The sequence below is a fragment of the Balearica regulorum genome, chromosome Z, assembly GCF_011004875.1.
Source record: "Balearica regulorum gibbericeps isolate bBalReg1 chromosome Z, bBalReg1.pri, whole genome shotgun sequence".
NCBI classification, from domain to species: Eukaryota; Metazoa; Chordata; class Aves; order Gruiformes; family Gruidae; genus Balearica; species Balearica regulorum.
This window is the reverse complement of record NC_046220.1, coordinates 62,017,329-62,033,792: the sequence shown is the minus strand read 5'-3', so window position 1 is coordinate 62,033,792 and position 16,464 is coordinate 62,017,329. Positions and strand designations below refer to the sequence as shown.

General features: G+C 43.6%; 1 long non-coding RNA gene across 1 annotated transcript in view; it reads right to left on the bottom strand.

Annotated features, from left to right (window-relative positions):
• The window catches only part of LOC142599373 (uncharacterized), a 60,120-nt gene that overhangs the window by 2,732 nt on the left and 40,924 nt on the right, over positions 1-16,464 (bottom strand). The window contains exon 2 of the long non-coding RNA XR_012832916.1: positions 6,039-6,157. This is a non-coding gene — a long non-coding RNA (uncharacterized LOC142599373). The remainder of the gene's footprint in view (positions 1-6,038; positions 6,158-16,464) is intronic.

Genomic DNA, 16,464 nt, shown 5'->3' with positions numbered 1-16,464 from the left:
GAGATGCATTTCAAAGATGGTGGATGGGCCAAAATATCATGTTACAGCTCTTGTCCTCACTTGCTGGCTGAATTGTCTTCTCCCTCCAACCCATGTTGCAAAGGCTGAGAGGTACCCCTCTGCTTTCGCCTCCTCTTTCCAGCCAACAATCTGCCCATCCTTGCTCTGGCACCTCCCAAAAATGAGAGGCTCCAGGAGTATATCCGAACCACAGAGCCGGAGGAGAGTTGTCTGGATGCAGTAGCACAGGGACATGGCTTGTATGTAGGAACGAGCTCTCTCAGCCATGAAGGAAGTAATGATCAAGGCCTGGCTCTAAAAGTCAGTGCAAGCAGAGCCACTTGTAGCAGTTGCTGGAGATTTGCAGCTCCTCCTTGAGCATGGGCAGCAGCTGTTGAAGGAGGATCAAGAAAAGGGGTTTTCCCCCATTTTCCCCTCTGTGTGCTCAGCGGCCATAGTGCATCTCCCCAGCAGAGCTGTAGGCTGGATGTATGGGAGCCAGAGCGAGCTTGGCTGACACAGTTTTAAAAATGAACTCAGTGAGGTGAAAAGATCATTTTTCTCTCCTGACATTTTCAACTACTTAGTTGCTTAATTATCTGTTACCAGAATATCTCCCTATAAGCACCAGCAATTTCACCCATTAGCAATTAGTGAGAACAGTTATTCTACTGAACTTTGCGCAGTTGAATAATAGATTAATACCCATCCCTCTGAGTATGACTAGATGGGGCAGATTCTCAGCTGGAGCTAGCTGACTTAGCGTTATTCACATTAACATTTTACTTTCATATTTAAAAATCAGTCTGAAAAGGATATATATTTTTTTCAAGAAGAATTACTTTATCTCCTCCTGTTTTGGTATTCTAGCAACTACAGGCACTTTTGTCATGCAAATAATTTCAGTAGTGATCCAGTGAACAGATAAATTTCTGCCTTGCCCATATTCTGGCTATTGATATACCCATTTTTAGAAATAGCAGCCAGAATAAATCCCCTGAAATATGCACAGTTAGAGTGAGCTTTACTGAAACCACCTTCACATTACATCTTCCAGCTCCAAAAATATCACAAAAATTTTAAAGAAGAGAACTTCTAATAGGGTTGCATCACAAGCAATAATTGCACTGGACCATTAAAACTTGCCAATGGAAAAGTCATACCACAAATGTGATATTGTAATTAGATCCATTTCATCATCTACAGATAAAATACCTGTCTCCGTCTAGAAACTAAGCAATCAGGGCATGTCTTTCAGAGACTGCAGTAAAGCAAATTCAGTGTTTATAAGTTAGAAGTTCCTGTGTAAAGAACAGTAGAAGACTGAAATGGAGGGCTGAAGTATACTTTAAAAGAAAAGAAGGATTCTTCAGAAAAGTTTACAGAAAAAAAAAATAGAAAAATCCCTTTCTCTGGATTTTACCTTGCAGTTTTGATGAGGCATTTATAATCACATCTCCAAGAACTGTGCTATTTTAAAACTGTTTCAACTTTACCCAGACATGCATGGATTCTGTCACTAATTCATAAGGTTTCCTTTCCTAAGAACTGCTCCCTTTTTACAGAAACATTGCCCTTTTTTTCCTCATTTGGAAAAAAAAAAAAATAAAAGATCGTTGCAGGATGCAAGGGTTGCAGAGATATGCATGTGATTTTGATTAAAGTCAGGAGCTAGAGGGGTCAGTTGCATCTGTGTTTATGTCTGTGGTTACAGAGCAGCTCCTCTGTGCCGTCACCCGTCTAGCAGCACTGGTGAGACAGAAACTGATGGGCGTGTGTGCAGTTCCAGCAGAGAAACATGAGATAACTGATCAGATATCTCACAGCCCAAGGTGCAAGACAGCCTGAGACACTTCTGCCGTTAGCTGACCCCGCTTATCATGCCTGGGCGTCTGAGGGTGGCCGTTGGGTGCTTGACACCTGTAAGACATTCCATCCCTGCGCTGCCCAGAGCAGGCACATGCTGCCCCCCCGCCGCACACACGTGCCCCGCTGACCCGGCGTGGACCTCATGTGGCTCCCAGGGGTCTGGGCACCCACCTCCGCCCTGGGCCATCCTGCAAGGCTGTCTGGGCCATGACACCTCTGCAGCCAGCAGAGACACTGAAGGCAAGTGGAGATTTTACAGTTAAATTTAAGCGGCTACAGAAGCTGATCTAATATTGTCCACCACCCCCTCCACGAGGTGCTTAACAGGAGGTACAAGCCCACCCTACTGCCTTTGGAGCAATAAGTGGAGGAGCTCATGCTCCACCCAAGGGTAGCTTCTTCTTCAAGCGTGGAGGGAACAAAGTCAGGGAAGGCTGCAGGCACACAGAAATAGATAAATGCAAAGTCTGGTAAGGGAAGTGGTAAGTGAGGGTCCACAAGCTGCTCTCCTCAAGAAGCCACCAAAGGCTCGGTGGGATAGGCAGTGACCTGGCAGGAGCATGCCCGGCTGGACCCCAGCCCCAGAGATCCTGACACGTACCAAGGCACCAAGGCTGGGTCTTCCTCTCCAAGCATGGTTCAGCCCCCACTGAACAGGACATTCACACTATTAATAGCTACTCACTGGAGGGTATTTATTTACAAGCAGCCCATATTATTTTAACCCTTAGCGCTGGGAGCCTCCCTCTGCATGCCCTGCCTCTCCTCGGTGTTAGCACCAAGGTGGGTGTAACACAGGTATAACACGAAAGCAAACAGCACTCTTCCATGGATGAAAACTGTTGCTCTTCCGTGGATGAAAACTTTTAACAGAAAGCCCTAGTATCTTCATTTGGTAGCAAAGCGTGGTGCATGTGCATGGCAGCCTTCTTTATTTCTGAGGAAAGTCACCGTTTCCAGAGGGATGTGCAAGGTCGTGCACAGAAACTATGAAAAGCAGCTCCTGGAAGCAGCACTTGACTGCTGCAGCCGGGAGGGAAGGAGGGACAAGAGCATCCACTCTCCTTAAAGTCAGGAAGGGATTAGAGAAGCAGGACATGGTTATTTGTGAATTTGGCCTTCCGGGGACCAGGCAGCTGGGGGGTGGTAAACTGTTTGTTCCTAACACGAACTCCTCAGAGACACCAATGGGACATGCTCAAAAAGCATAAGCAGCCCACATCTTCTCCCCCACATCCCACTGAGAAGCAAGGCTTGCTTCCGCACAAACAGCATCCTGCAGAAAAGGTCACTGCAGTAGCAAAACGAGGGGACACCTGCATGGCAGCCGGTGGTCTTTTCACGCCATCTCTGTACCGAGCACCATCATCTCTCCTCACCCCATAACTCACCATGACAGTGCAGATGCACCAGTTTTTGACCTAACAGCTTTAAGCTCCTTTTCTCAGTCAGCTTGTTGGAAAGATGCTGACAAGTAGTAGTTTCCTGACCTAGTTCTTTAAATAGTTTTTCCCAGTTGTGCCTATCCTCTCTACGATCATTAATGTTTTTGGCTGTTATGGGAGAAGATCTCTAACGCAAGAGGCCTCTCATGGCTGTGCTGTGCCGCCTCTGCAGTGCTAGCCCCGGCTTCTCTGGCCATGGGGACGGCCGACAGGCTATGGCCTTCCTACAGCTACTTCTGCTGTGCGCCCTTTTGCCTAAATGTTCCCCTGGTCCTTTTCCCCATTCAACCTGAAATGCCTCCCCAGCACTGATGAGACAACATTTCTGGAAGCATCGTGTTTCAGCAGCTCTAAACATAACGAGTAAGGCATGAGCCAAATGTTCAGAACAGATTTAGATAAATTTGGCGAAAACCTGTCTCTGTGATAATGTCCCTTCCTTTACTGTAACTGCTGTAGCATGCCCACAGTTGGTTTGAATCCTTCCAGGCCTTGGAGCTCAGTGTGTCCTGGGCATCAGCAAAGGCCACCATGGTGTCCTCAGGTGGGTGAGGGACATGTGTCCATGGCTTTCCTTCCCAGTGTGTCACCAGGATGCATTGACCCCAGCCATAGCTCATCTGCAGGGCTGTCTCCATGGCTTCTGCCTAACCTGGGTCTGTCCCCAAGGATAAGGAGGTCCCCATGCAGAGGCAGAGGAGGAAGCTGCAGACCTGCTAGCCAGGCCAACCCATCTACGGTGTACAGAGTGACAGCTTCTGGCTTTGCTGAGCCCGAGGTGGCAGAGGTGAAGGAGAATAACCTCAGTCAGGATCACCCACAGCTTCTCAGACACGTCCCTGACAGCTCCTGAGAACTGGCCAAAAACTCTGCAGCAGTGATTACTGATGACCATCTGGAGCAACCTGCTGAGCTCTCTGAAGGCCAAGAGGACCTCCCTCCCCCTCACGTTCAGTGTTCATCAGTGCCGCTCTGCACCTGAGGAAGCTGCATTTGGGTTGGGTGCTTTCCAACACGAATTCCAGTGGAAGACCAGAGGAATAAAGTGAAATGGCAAATTAAGCCTTTAAAATTAAAAGCGCGGGGTGGTGACATGGTGGAGGTGAAGTGAACACACAGGCAGACAAAACACACGTGTTAGCATGTCTGTGTTGGCCATTCTGCACAGGAGACTGCAGGCACCTGTGGACGTGTCCATAGGATAATCCTTGGAGATACCGGACGATGTTATTAGAGTTTCTTTCTGCAGATAAAAGAAGAGGATACCCTTGTATCATTTGGGAGTGGCATTTTCAGCATTCCCCCACATTTTATGTGCAAGAAATGCTGTTCATGATTTATCACTGTGCCTCTTTATATACTATCTCTTAAAGGCCACCATGCCTCTCTTTCCTTACCTTGCATTACTTAGCTGCTGGTTATTCTGGAGGCTGAAGTTACCTCAAAAGCTCTTCCAAAATTTAAAAATTTGTTCTGTTTCGTCGTTGTTCCGTGAATATAAACATTTTTGCTCACAGTGCAATTCTTTCCATCTTGGTGATTAAAAAATGCCTGTTCTGCAGATGTGAAAAACCAGTTCAGACCTACTTCCTTGACATCTTCTCATGCTCACTGCAAAGCCCTGGGAAAATTCATCTGGTAATGCCTCTGGTACACTGAAAATCATCAGGTTTTGCACCAGAAAGGAAGGCAGATAATTTTGTAACGGTCAGGTACTCATATCTGAATGCACAGGCAGCCTCATCTGCTCATCTTTCTTATTATAAGAAATTAATAAAACCATTACCTCATCAAGCCTAGTCTGGACAGATGGTTATCTTGCTGAATAGATGGCTTAACACAGTAGAGAGGCTTCATGCTGAGGCAGGAGTCCAGAACACTTTTGATCTGTCATCTAGAAGCTGCTGCAACCACTTTTCCTCCCTTCTAGGAACAGCAGGGCTTTTCTGTTCAGGTAGGTAATGATGGAAAAGATTGTCCAACAGAAGCAAGCACTTGGTTCATGAATAACATGGACATTAGCTACTTCTGCAACAAAAATTAGAAGTTACACCAAATCTGTGATTTAGGACCACCAAGAGGAGATGTTCTTTGTTTCTTTGTTTTTATAGTACTTCAATGATCACAGGCAAATACAGTTGCAACTATTTTCTGGCGGTGCTCCTTGGAACTATTATTTATAGCCTATATAATTCCTCTTCAAATCCTGAATTTTTGGCAATGCAAAGCATTAGCTAGGCCAAGAGTTAATGATTATGAGATAAGCATTTATCTCACTTGGTGCCATGTCGGCTTGTTCTACTTTCAAATACTATTTGCTCTTATGCATGCTGTTCTTCTGCCAAAGCTGAAGACAAATTACTATTCTTTTTCCAAGAAAAAAAAGCACTGTGACTTGATTCCAATTAACAGTGTGGGTTTTAAGTATAATCTTTGTATTGCTCCTTTTTTTTTCCTCATATTTATCACTATTGCGTACTTGTCATCTGTTACTCTGTACCCTTCCAACTCTTTTCTCATGTCTGAAGATATTCTTGCAGTAAAGACATCTTGAGCAAAAAGTGAATTTTCAGGCTCTTGTCTGAAAAGACAGGGGCCCAAGAGGTTATATTGTTTTTCTAGTGTGCTTATGCACATTCGAGAACTGTCCCACTTACTTACAAACATTTACTAAGTAGCTTTCTCCTGCACTGTACCCTGCATTCCCTTTGAATTCATCTTTACCTTTCATTTGTTATTCTGCATGATGGAGCCTCAGGTTACTGTCAGGCAGCCAGAGCTGTTTATTGCTTCCCAAGTGTTGCTGTTTGCTGTGCAATTGAAGATGGCAACAGTGTGAAGGACTGAAAAAAAAACCCCCGATGGCCTCTGTTCATTTTATTATTTATCTGGTGATCATTTCTTTGTGTCTTCTCATCTCAGGGTAAGTGGATTGATCCAAGGACTAAAATGGAAGGTATTTTTCTCAATGGAACATGGTCCACTTTAAGAGAATATTTCTCTCTAAAGTTAGAAGTTGGCCACAGAGCCACTGTCATACCTAAGTCATTATACAGAGAAGTAACAAACAAGCAGTATATCATGTATCTCACTTGTGTTTATTACTTGATATTTGGCTAAAATCTGGAGTTTTGGTAAAACTCAAAAGTTGAGACATTTAAATCGCTCAGTCCTTTAATATACTGACTATGTAGTGAGAAATGCAGAACACCGAGAGGTACTGCCCCCTGCGAAGATATTAATTTGTAAATCCAGTAAAAAAATTAAGCTGGTCTGAGCATCCTCATGGTCTGGCTTTCCTGATCACTGCCTTCCAGAAGCAAGGTCTGCCTCTGCTTGGTTTTCACAAGTAGAGGGATGTTAGTCCATACCTTATATTCGTCTCTTGTTTCATTGATCTGTTGTTTCTATAAGATGAATTCTGAGTTCAGGTCTACTTTTTGCTTTGTCATACTTTTCTACTGGCCCAATAAAGAGATTTTTAAAATTAAAAAAAATAAAATATAAGTAAATTTTGATTCATACTTCTTTATTTCAACATATTTTACAGACATTAACTGACCAGTCTAACTGGTATTCCTATGAGATTAGTCTAATTTTTTATTTTTCCCTTGGTATTTAGCATTTTCTGCAGTCTAAACTGAATAGTAGTTTCTGGTTTCAGGTTTTCAGTAGCTAATGACTTTTACCCAGACTCACTCACTCACTCCACCAACCTTAAACAAATACTGGATAAAACTTCTTTGTCAGGTTTTTTCTCTTTGGTCATCAGGTGACTTGTAACAGAAGGAAAAGTCTGCTAGTGACTTCATTCATTGTGTACTTATCAAACTGCAGTATCTACAAAGACATTAAAAACTGCAGAGTTAAATTAACTGTTCTGATTCATAAAAGGACATTCCTCAAAAAATGAAGTAGATGTTTAACTTCATGAGCTTGTGAATCCATGAATCCACACTTATGTCTTTCCAAAACTGGACAATAAATAGGATGTGCTTTGAGTTTTGTAGCAAGAGGGATTCAGAATGAAAAATAAATGGTAATATTTCTAGCAATGAATGCCAAACATTCAGAAACCACAGCAGATAAGACCATTTTACCAAGAGAGGCTATCTGCTAAATGATAGGCCCTAAAAATCACTTTCTCCTTTTTTAATTTCCTCTGAAAAAAATAGCAATAGGACCAAGGAAATAATCTAAAGTTCATTGCAAATTTGATAAAAAAATCTGCTTTACCCAGTTTTGTGCCTCAAGGTGCATAATCAAGATTAAAAAACACATCATAAAATCTCAGCAAGAATATCAGAAATAAGCACATCTCACTGCTGTTTATATCTGCTTCTTCAGCCCCTCTTGTTAGTATTGGTGTGATGACATCTAAAATAAGAAAATCAGTTGAAATGTTACAGTTTATTTCTACTCTTTAGGAATAAATAAAACCTTCTGAGCAGCCAGCATCCTGCCAACCGTACCTGGAGCCACGCAAGTGTGCACTGCCTTCCTTTTATTAAATAAACTTTGGGATGAGTCAAGACATTGAAGTCTTCCTTACATCCCAGCAAAGGCATAGCTTTGGGTGCGCTGAATGGAAAATTGCCTGTGATGACAAAGCACATTTCACCCAAATGTACAATAATGCCTTCAGCAGTGACTGTTTTTGTAAATGTGCAGTGAGGCTCTCCTCCGTTTGCAGCAGCGCACGAGCACCCTGTGGACGCCTGCTTGCAGCCGTGTTGATTAACTGGTAGTCCAAACAAAAAAATATTTGAACAAAGACAGCAGGATCCAAATCACCTAACCTGCCGGCCCATCAAAGGTAAGGTGCCTAACAATGCAGAATCTGGAAGTAAATACCCATGCTCTGTGGAGCAAACAAAACAGGACTTCTGAAAGCCTCCACGAGTACCTTGCCTGCTAAGGTAGAGATTCCTGCCTCTGCCCACGCTGTGGGACGCAGCACAGACACTTCAACAAGACTGCTTCACTAGGGGCCTAAAATGTAAGTGCAAGTTACGTGCCAAAGTCATATGCGTAGGTTAGGCCGGCCAGGTGTAAGCCCAAAAAGTTAGTGGTCTGTTACCCCCATCCCTCCCAAGAGTGTGGGGACGCCGGGCACGCAGGGCTCCCCTGCAGCCTCTGCGCAGGCAGCAGCAGGCAGCGCGCCCCGCAGGGTGGCTTTCCAAACACCGCTGAGTGCAGAACAGCGCGTCCCCTTCACACGAGGGCATGCTTCTTTAAAGACACCAGGGAGATTCGAGGGTTCGGAGCCCATTCAAGACTGTCTCCCAAGGAGCGAGGAGCATGGAGTCACCTCGCGTGTGTGCATTCCAGCCATCTGAGCCTTGAGTGAAGGTGTATTAGTGTATCAGTGATGGTATACCAAAGGCATGCACAGTGTCATATTCAAACTGTCTCTAATGTTTCTCTGATATATATATGTGCTGAAGAGCTTTCTAGGTAGACAGTCTTGCCATTCTCTTTTTAAAAAAGCTCCTTGTAATGTCATATGATGCTCGCAGTTCCTCTAGGGGCAACTGACTGATCCACAAGGGAGGCTCTGCTACATCTGTCAGTGGCTTGAAACCTGGCACGGACATGGCAGACAGTGACATCACCCGTCCACTCAGACCTAGTGCAATGCCAGCTGGTGGAGTTCTGCATTTTCTCCCTAAAAGTTCCTCTCCTTCTGCACAGCGCTTCTCCTCTGCGGTAGCCGCAGCCCAAGGCAGGAGACAGCAATTGCACTGACAGCACAAGACGAAGCACGTGGCCATTGCTGTTGCATTTCAGCCAGCTCGGAATCACCGTGGGATTCAGCTCTGAGCACAGCATCCATTCCTTGCGCCTGAAGCTGCACAGGGCATGCAGGAGGACACAGGAGCATGGCCAACACTGTTAATGCAGCCATCTGTTAATACATCTCCTCCTTTCACAAAATGTGCAGGAACCTCCCTCTTGACGTCCTGCAAATTTGATTTAAATTGACAAACTAGTTCAAAAGTCACCAGTGTGACTGACAGAGGCTGAGGCTGCATAAGCTCTGTCTCCCCAGGAAAGCAGGGTGAACAACAGAGGAACGAGAGAAAGAGAGAGAGGAGAAAGGTTTTGCTAGGACATTATACATAAAATATATGTGGAGTCTAGTAACCATCCAGCTAAGCAACATGGGTGAACATTAGTCATCTGGCAGTAAATGGATTCTGACTTCTATGATGCAGAAAAAAAGGTGCTTAAGAAATCCTGAAAATCCAAATCCACATTTGACATCAACTCTGAGACAATAAAATGGAGAAAAAAATACCATGGTATGGGGGAAAAAAAAGAATGGCAAATATATTTCTGCTTGTAAAATAAACTTGGGCTGCTTCTGAAGTCTCTTTCCATTTCCCAGACCCAGAAATGAACAGAAGGAAAAATATGCAAACTCTAAGAGAACATTTATTTTTAAAATTGTCTGGCTAGTTGCTGGGACATCAGAGAACTGAACAGCTAAATACTGTATGTCGACCAAAAAAGGAAATGACAAATGAACCAAAGTTATTTTTTGTGGCAACTATATGTATAAACAACAATAAAAACAAAGACCTGTAATATCAAAAATAGAGTTTATTGTGTTTTAACTTCTGACCCGAATCAGGAAAGCAGTTCTGTTTCCTCACTGTTTAGATAGCCCCTCCTGCCACCTAACTAGGTGACAGATCAAGCTGCAACCATTATACCATCATCTGGGAAGGATTATTGTCACTGTACTCTGCAGACAGTGGTAAAAGAAATACTGAGAAGTGGTGATGAGGTTTTAAAAAATAAGCATAATTATTTTGTATGCTGTTTCTCAGCAATCAGATATTTTCCTTTGAAGCTGAACAGCTTCCCTAAGCACAGTACAAACCAAACCCCATAACCTATTTGCCTACTGGCTCCCCTTTGCACTTCCTCCCTTCCACTCTTTCCAGGATGTGGCTGAAGTTGCCAAGAATGGCTCAGAGTAAAGACAGAACACGATGAACTTGTTTTTCCATGTACCATGGCGTGAAGACATGTTTCCATCTGGCCAACTCACGACTCCATTCCACAATTTTGGGTTTGAAACTCTCTATGACGGTCACAGAAGAAATATTGCACTCCTATCTCACTCCAGCACCATGTCTGAGCCTGCTCTTTCTGGTGCCAATGGCCTCTGTCTAACACATCCTCCCACCTTCTTCTGCTGCTCTTCCAGACAGTATGAAAATCTGCAAGCAAGATGGTGTGAAGTCCCAAGAGCACAGTCGTTCACGTTGGTGTACACATCCTATTCTGTGTGCAGCAACACACTCTGCATAGAGTGTTTCAGTATGTCCTTCAGGTAGACATTTCATCATTAATTTTCTTTTTCTTTTCTTTCTTTAAAAAAGCATAAATCATCTACTATAAGGGTACCATCACCTGAGGTTTTCTTCAGCCTTTTTATGGCTGGTGTGGATCATTACTCAAGGTATTGAGGTTCAAAACTCTTCAGTTTCTGAGCCAATACTGCATCTGACTTCTCATTTTCCAGGGATTAGGCCAAATGGTAAGTGCAGCAGTACTGTGGTGGGAAAACCAAGAAGCTACGAGGTAGGAAAATCATTAGTAACTAACCCAAAGAGATGCAACGGAGGGAGGTCTACTTAGCGATGGGACTAGTAGTGTGAAATGAAGCTAGGTCAGATGCGGAGACCCTGACAGCTATTTATACCAGCACTTGTTAAAACAGCTGGAAGCAACCAACAAGGCAGTTACGTACAGGCTGCAGACAAGACATGGGGATTTGTACAGGCTGTTATTGGTCCTAGGCATGTGTCTTGTGCAACTCAAGTCATCTGTGCCTGGACAAATGGGCCTGAGTTGGTTTTCAAGCTAATCGTGAAAATGACATTTTCTAAACCTTTTGGGGATTTCCAGGGCTTTCTCTAAGTGGCTGAAGCTCATACAAGTGGGAACCCTAAGTAGCCATAAAGCCCAAGTTGAACATATTGAAATAAAAGCTTCATATTTTTGCTCTGCTGAACCTATACCCTACAACCTCCAGGTAGAAGCAAGCAGCTCCTCATTCCCCCAGCCAAAGTTGAAGAAGAAACATGGTCACTGACACACATTAGACCAGAGGGAAGTGGTTTGGTTATGGCAGACTTGGAGTTAGAGCAGGCAGAGAAAGGATGCGCACAGCAGGAGGAGTACTCAAAGTGGAAAGCTGGAAACCTGAGAGAGGAAAGCTGTACAATTACCTGTGCTTAAGATTACTCAGGCCAGAGCAAAGAAAAGCTGAGTGTGAGAGGCAATACTGCCTGCTGATGCAGTGCTTCTGAGGCATCAGCCAGGCAGGGAGCCTGAGCTGGGGAGTTTGTAGAAGTTGCTCCTCCCCACACAGGCGAGGATTTCTGGGTGCGAGCCTAGCTGAGGCAAGGGAGTTGATGGAAAAAGCTCCTGCCAAAGCGAGCAGTTTCTGCAAGGCTCCCCAGAGAGGAAGTCACAGCAGTGGGGAGCTCCAGTGCAGGGAGTTCAGGGACTAGCTATAATTCAGTAACTGGTCTGGACAGAATGACAGAACTCCCTCACCACTGTCCTGTACCACCCTAAACCAGACTTTTCTGATTTCAGTTCAGTATTGCAAGTGTTTTCACATGATTCACAAGTTCTCTAAAAATGTGAAGGAAAGAGAAAGGGTTGAGCCAACTTCCCACACTCCAGGCATTTCCAGCAAATTTTTTCTATTTCCAAAATTGTTCTTGAGTGTGTTTAGAATCACCATTAGTGCCAAAGCTGGTTACTAGTGCCTAAACAACCACTAACATTCATTTGATACACTAGTGTTTAATTAAATATGTGTATTTTGATGTATTGTATTTACCACTGTATTTCTGCTGCCAACATCCAGCTTTCTCAGCACCAGCCATCTGGAAAACATGAAAGAAGAATCCCTTACATTTAATGTTTTAAGAATATAACAGATTTAAGGTGAACAGCTCTTAACATATTGGGATTACTGTGCTGATCATCATAGCCTTTAGGCTTTTTTATACGTCTCTGCCAAAATTATCCTTTTTCCTTTTCCTGGTTATTTGACATTGATCTAGAACTTGGCCACCTAATATTTTTGTCACTAGAGAAGGACCAAGAGGTACTGCCTCATTATTTTACCTCTTTTGTTGTCTCCTAAAATCAACATATTCTGCCATTACTCAGCAGAAGAAATCACATTGCAATGGTTTTCACCACATTTGAAAGAGGAACTTGTAACTCTGTGGTGTTCATTTAAATACTCCAGGCTAAACAGGAAGCACTATGTTTGAGGTATGTCTTCATATAAACGTACCTTCTACCCTATGTCATCTCAAATGTACGTGAGTTGAAACATAGTCATGCCACTATTCAGTTGCCCACAACTAGCCTGCAAAAAACATAAGCATGAGGTCAGGTTCTCAGCTGATATAAACCATCATAATTCTGTTGTCTTCCATGTTTTTCCATCATCCCCATCCTACCCACCTTAAGTCTAGATGAGGAAATCTAGGGTCTAGCCATTCCAGAAGCCCCATATTTCCCATTAATGTCCCTTCCATAGGATTCCCCATCCCTTCCTGTTTTGACCACAGACAGAAGGCTTTGTTTCAGGATGAGGTGGAATTAAAGGAAAAGAGATAACTGCCTGCAAGCATGTAATTAATAAAAACATCCACAAGAAGGTCTGGTGGTTTGCTGTGTTCCACAAGATACAATTAGCATTAACAACAAAGGCAAAATTAAGTGAAGGACAGCTTATTCTGAGTAACAGAGTATCTGGTGGAATGTGAACTTAAATGTATTTAGTTTAAGATAAGATGGATGTTTTTAACAGCAAGCTTGATTGCCTATGGAACAATTTATCAAAGACTGCTGTAGATTCTTTATCACTTGAGGTCTTTAAGACAAGACTGGAGAGTCTTCTCAAAGTCATGCTCTAGCCAAGCATAAACTGCTTCAGGCAAAATCACTTTGTAGCAATCTACATTGGATGTCTGTGAGAGGTCTGACCTGAAGGTCAGTCATGGTCCCATCTAGTTTTAAGTCTACGAATCCATCAAGTGGAATGCCCCAAACTGGATTCAGTGCCATGAAGGATTTACACCAATGGACACTCTGGCCCAGAGAGTGAGTGCAATATATCCAAGCCCAAGTTAAGATGTGTGTAAAGGTTCTTTTTGACACCTCTGCATTTCGGATGACATCCTTAGAGGGTGAGTGCAGTGCAGACAGTTTGCGGTGACCAGGCATACCAGTTCTAGCAAGTATGAGGTGACACTGCCCTCAGACGGTCAAGATGGAGTAGGTAAACACTTCATAATTCTTAAAATAAACTTTAAGGTAGGGCTTAACAACTGGCTAAATACATTTCAAGTAATACACTGTAAATAAATTTCTCCATCATACTGGACTGTTGAGGAAAATGGTTATTTCTTTGTCTGCAGCCACTAGTAACCCAGAGTGTGAATATTCCAGCTTAGAAAAAAATACAGACTTGCAACAAGGGTCAAGGTGGGAGACAGGTGGCCCTATCGCTCTTGCAGTTTCTTGCCATTTTTGCTGAATTCAACCTAGCGATGAGAACAATGTGCACTACAGAATCAGACCTTCAGCTGAAAAGGAAGAATAAGATGGAAATTAAAAGCAAAAATCCTGCTCCACATAAAACCTTTGTACCATAGCTAAATTTGTCTAGAAAGTTAACATTAGAGAAATTAAATGGGCACTGCAAAGTCCTCCATTAGTTGAGAGAATATGATATTAACATCAGATATAGAATATAATTACGTTTTTATAGCATCTTTTACACTCAAGGTATGAGAGTGCTCTGCACAGTGTGATACTGAGGATGCAGTAATAGGTTATACCATGAGAACGAGGGGCACTGGGGAAGCAGTCAAAATAGACAGGGCTATAGGAGCAGATTTAGGCTCCTTCTGCAGATTTGGTACTTAGAGTTTTTCTGCAGAATCTAAGCTGTTGTGTCATCCCAGAAACAGCAATGCAGTCCCTTGGAGGTGCAGAGGTGTCTCCTCCCAGGCTGTCCTGGCAGCCACAGGCTCAGGTCAGGCTCCCGCAACCCCCTGGAAGAGGGCTGGTGGTGCGTGCGAGGGAAGGGTCCCCCCCACCACAGCTCACCCACTGGCTGTACTGGCAGGACAGCAGCTCCTGACCACAGGCTGAGCCACACCACTGATCCGGTCCCAGCTCCCAACAGGTAACACATGTTGGTGATCTTGGGACATCAGGGCTGTGAGCACCCTCAGAGGACTGATGCAGTGTGACACCAACATTTGGACCAAACGCCTGAAGTCTGAAGTCTAAGCAGAGACACAGGCTGCAATTCATGTGAGCTAATCTATGCTTGTGTTTCAAGACGGGATGAATCACGGTTCCGGAAGGCCCGCTCACCTCCCCTGGTCATGCATGAGCCTTGGGTGAGCAACATAGACAGAGGCATCTCCACTCAGATGTCAAAGTCTGGGAAACCGGAGACAGCTAAGAAGTTGCCAAGACCCTTGGCTGTATTTAGGACAATCTGAGTTAGAAAGATAATTCACATTACCTGAGATAGAGGCCAGAAACTCCTTCAGACAGGGACTCTCCTGAAGACCTGGGGTGTTTAAGCTGGAGTGGAAGAGGTCAGAAACAAGGGTACATTGTGTTGTAGTAGGAAACCACCATTTTGTCTTCCTTATGATAAAGTGTTCCTTATTACCTTCCTGCTTGTCCAGTCTAAACCAAAAAGATGTTTCAGTCTAATCCTCTAAATTTCCATGGAAGGTTTTAATACAAACCCAAGGAGAACAAAGTCCTAAAATCCTTTTCATATCTCTTCTGAGAAAACAAGTAAATAAAATCTCATCTTCTGGTTAAGCAGATTAATGGTGGAAAACATGGCTGATGGCAGGAAAAACGTGCCTCTTTCAAATGCTCTCTGTAAGGTCATTCCCATAATCAAAAGAAAACAAATCCTTTTCCACTAGATAATGGGCTTAGCTAGCCAGTGATTTTACTACCTCAGACAAAGGTTCTCTGAATTCAAAGATAAAAAGTGCCAGAGATTTCAAAATGTTTGAAAAATATTGAGCAGAAAGTACTTGGGGGGGGAAGTACTTAGGGGGGGAAATCCCTTTCTTCCTCTTTTTTCTCGCTCTCTCTCTCTGCGCTTTTTTTTTTTTTTTTTTAATGAAGGAAAGTAGTTCCTGAGGAAAGAAGGACATTTTTCCATCTACACTTCCATTATCCCCTATTGTATGCTGGTCTGTCATTCAGAGATTGAGCCAAACTTTGCCAGCAGCCACCTGAGAAGTGTTACGAAGGGGTGACTGTGCAAAAGGCGCTGTGCAGGCTGTACACTGGCCCTTTTCACTAGTCTTCATTTCTGCTGCAGTGGTGCCTGCCTTGGCTGTAGTGTATTGAAGAAATTGTGGTTTAGGCTGCAAAAATTTCCAAACTTTCCCAGAGCTAGGCAGATGCCTACATGCTTTCCTGCAGGGACTTTTCACATAGTTTATTTGACCAAGAAGTATAAAGGACAAACAGCCTTCTCATTAAAAAGACAAAATGGTTGATTATACTAAAGAAACAACTCTGAGTAATTCCAGCTGACTTCCTTTGTGACCTCTATCACTATTCTGAAATAAAAAGTTCAAGACCAAAGCATCCAAATGCAGATTTAAGGCAGAAATATTTGGCAATGTTTGAAAATTTTTGTCTTGGTAAATCCATTCTCCAGCATCTCTGTGAAATAGGGATAATAGTCTCTCTTCCAGAATGATTATGGGAATGAAACAGTATATTACGTTACAATGCACTTGAAACCCTGGACAATTAAGAAAACAATTGTCTCTTGCAGAAATTCAGCCCTTCTCCTTAGGTTTGCTTAGGCAGCTCTCCCTCACCCAATCCACCCCCACACATAGACATATTTATGCTGTCACCTCCACCACTGCCATTTGGCTACTGTTGGGTTTCCTAAGCCCAGCCCACAATGGACAGGCTGCCATGGTGCTGGGCTGGTGCTTACTGGAGGGAGATCAGCCACACAGGAGCCTAGACTCTGAGGTGCCAAGCATGGGTCTGTACAGCAGACAGCCCTGTCATGGTAGATCCTATAAACACACCT